Below are 3,156 nucleotides of genomic sequence, written 5' to 3'. Positions count from 1 at the left end.
TCGGCCGGAGCGCGCAGCCCCCGGAGGAGCTCAGCCGAAGCGGCGCCGGGAGCAGCGAGCGCAGCGGGATCAACGTGCCACCATCCACCAACGCCGAGCTCTTACCTCGGCCGCCACCGTCGCCGCCGCCTTCGCATCGGGAGCCTCCCCAGCGGACGTGGGGCGGGGGGAGCCGGGAGAGGCCCGGGAGAAGGGGAGGAGGGGGCTGTCCGCCTGAGTTTCCCCTCGGTGGAATGAGATGCCTGGGGATGCGAGCCCTGCGCGCCCTGCGCGCGGCCAGAGTTCTCCGCCCAAAGGGATGGTCGCTGCTCCTCCACCCAGCACACGCCTCCCCCCCCAAGAAAACACCACACACCCACCACCCCGACCGACACACGCCCCGGGTTCTGACGCCCCCCAAACCCGGAGGCTGCTGGATGGGAGCTACCAAAGATCTGGGCGGGAGAGGGAGGGAGGACAGAACAAGGGCGGAGGCAGTCTGGCGGGGAGGAGCGGGAGATCAGGTTATTAGAATTATAAATTTGGATGGCAGTTTAGGGGGCATCCGGGGGGAACCCCCCCAAAAAAATCAAAACTCCGGAGACTTCCCGACGCCGAGGAGGCACCAGAACGAGCAGCAGCAAAGAGGAACCAAGAGCGCCCGGCAGCGGGGCAAAGCCCTGGGCTCCAACTCGATCCCCCCCCCCCCCGCGCCGTGCCCTAAACTGCGGAAGCCGAGTCAGCCCCGCCGCGCCCCGCCGCCCTCCCCAGCTTCTCTCCTGGGGGCGGAGCCTCGGGGAATCACACACACGCACACGCACACGCACACGCACACACACACCAATTCAGTACCTGCAGTAGGCGCCGGGGATCCTGAGGCTGCGCACCCGGAGCCCCGGCGCGCACTGTCTCCGGCCCGCGCAGCGCCCGTGGCTGCGGGCGACGCGGCTCATGCTTCAGGAGAAGCCCAAGGCCGGCGAGCCGCGGAGGTGGCGGCGGCGGCCAGACTTGGCAAGAGTTAATCGTCCGTCCCCGGAGCCGCGAGCGCGCGCGACTTCCCGGCCCGGCACGGCCCCGGCGCGCCTCCCTCTCTCCCTCCCTCCCCGCCTTCCCTCCCCGCCTCCCTCCACCCGCTGCGCGCCGCGGCGCGGCGCTCGTGCCCCGCCCGGCGGCTGCGGAGGCCGCTTTCCAGGAACTTTCCAGGAATCCGCCTCACGTGACCGCAGCCCCCGCTCCGGCTTTAAAGAGGCTCCGCCGCTAATGCGCAGGCTTCAAGGAAGACCCGCCGGGAGCGCGCGGGGCCGGCGGCGGTCGACGCCTGGAATGACGCCCTTCCTTAGCCCTACACCTCTGCCCGCTCGGGGACAAAGGGGAGGACCAGGCCCCCGCCGATCACCGCCACCCCGGCCGGGTCCTGCTCTCAGCCGAGCGTCCGGGCGCAGCCTCGGCCTGGCGCCTGGGAAAGGAGGGGGGGTGGGGAGCCACCCCCCCTCACGTGCCCACCTTCTAGCCGCGATCTCTGGGGGCTACCTTGTGGGAGACGGGGGATGGAGGCGCTCAGAGGCTTGGCCCGTGCCGCACTAAGACACCTCGATGGCGCGCTAGGCGGCGAGAGGGGGCAGATCCTGCCCAGCCCAGGGCCCACCTTCCCTCGGCGACCGCGGGGCGACTGCCCCGGGCGCCCCCCCCCCTCAGCCGGGGTCCTAGACCGCGTCACACATACACCCCTGCTCTAGAGCCCGGCCTCTCCTTCCATCCCTCGCCCCGCCTCCTCCACGCGGCTCCAGGTGGGATCATCAGCTCACCTGCGCGGGCTGCGCGCCCGGGGGTGTCAGGGGTGGGCGCCTGGGGAGCGGGGATTCGGCAGGATCGGGACCCTCACTTCCCACCCTCTTGGAGACAGACCCTCTGGGCTTTAAGGGAATCTCATCAACCCGACTGCACTCCGGTCCCCCAAAGGGGATCTATTTTAAATATGACTTACCAAAAAAAAATTAACACTCATGGGAAAACCGGATCCAAAATTTCGATAACCATTTTTCTTTGAAATACTATTGTATTGCATCACTGCTCATAAGCTTGAAAGGTCAAGGGCCACTTTTCGTTGAAGCGGTGGCTTTGGGCAAGTTGGGCGGGGCAGGCCGAGGCCGAGGGGGAGGCGCGGCTGGCCAGCCTTGCCTGGCGCGCCCCCTGCCGGTTCCGGCGGGGGACGCGAACCGACTCCCAATCTTTCTGGACTGGGGACTGAGCAACCAATGTTTTTCCGCGTTTTCCTATTTTTGAATAATTCTATCCATGCACCTGATAGGCTGATTCGAGAAGGCACACTCCCCGACTGGCAAAGGACTCTGTGAGCCATGGAGTTGTGAGCTTGGAGTCCTGTTTTTGGAGCCAATCAAACCTTACTAGAAACTGTACAAAGTACTTGAACAATTGAGCAAATCACTTACCCTCTTTGGACCCTCAAGTCTTCCTATAAAATTAAGTGTTGGGCTGGGCACCAGTGGCTCATGCCTGTAATCCTAGCTACTCAGGAGACTGCGATCTGAGGATCGCACTTCAAAGCCAGTCCAGTCAGGCAAGTCCATGAGACTCTTATCTCCAATTAACCACCACCGAAAAGCTGGAAGTGGAGCTGAGGCTGAAGTGATTGTTAGCACTAACAGCTCAGCAACAGCACCCAGGCCCTGAGTTCAAGACTGAGGACTTGGGGCTGGGAAGGTGGCTCAGTGGTAGAGCGCTTGCCTTGCATACCTGAGGCCCTGGGTTCAATTCCTCAGCACCATATAAGCAAAAAGAAAAAAAAAAAGCCAGAAGTGGCGCTGGGCTCAAGTGGTAGAGCGCTAGCCTTGAGCTGAACAGCTGAGGGACAGTGCCCAGGCCCAGAGTTCAAGCCCCATGACTGGACCAAAAAAAAAAAAAAGACTGAGGACTTGCTTGAACAAGAAAAATAAAGTGCTCGAGTCAAGTTTTGGTAAAGGACTAAATTGAATGACAAAATCACATTCCACAACGAGCATTGTCTGAAGTTCAGACCCACTTTCTAGTGATCACTAAGCCCTAAGTGATCTATATGACTCTTTTTAGTTGGTAGGGTAATTCCAGAGGAAGTGCATGCTCACTCTTTTGTGTTTTAAAAGACACGCAGTATTTTCACAATTATAAGACATCATTTCT

The 3,156-nt window shown here is 61.7% G+C and overlaps 1 protein-coding gene across 3 annotated transcripts in view; it reads right to left on the bottom strand.

The window, feature by feature from the left end:
- Socs2 (suppressor of cytokine signaling 2) overlaps positions 1-991 on the bottom strand; it is a 5,287-nt gene extending 4,296 nt beyond the window's left edge. For 2 of the 3 annotated variants that reach the window (XR_001175312.1, XM_013022923.1), the window contains exon 1: positions 832-991. The gene's annotated coding sequence lies outside the window, so the exon portion shown is untranslated. Of the gene's footprint in view, positions 1-105; positions 373-831 lie in introns of those variants that run through there. The other variant, XM_013022942.1, reaches the window with a different exon arrangement.
- Between the last annotated feature and the right edge of the window lie 2,165 nt (positions 992-3,156).

Source organism: Dipodomys ordii, unplaced genomic scaffold, assembly GCF_000151885.1.
Source record: "Dipodomys ordii isolate 6190 unplaced genomic scaffold, Dord_2.0 Scaffold3, whole genome shotgun sequence".
NCBI classification, from domain to species: domain Eukaryota; kingdom Metazoa; phylum Chordata; class Mammalia; order Rodentia; family Heteromyidae; genus Dipodomys; species Dipodomys ordii.
Note: the sequence above shows the minus strand (reverse complement) of the source record. Positions and strands in the feature narration are given on the sequence as shown.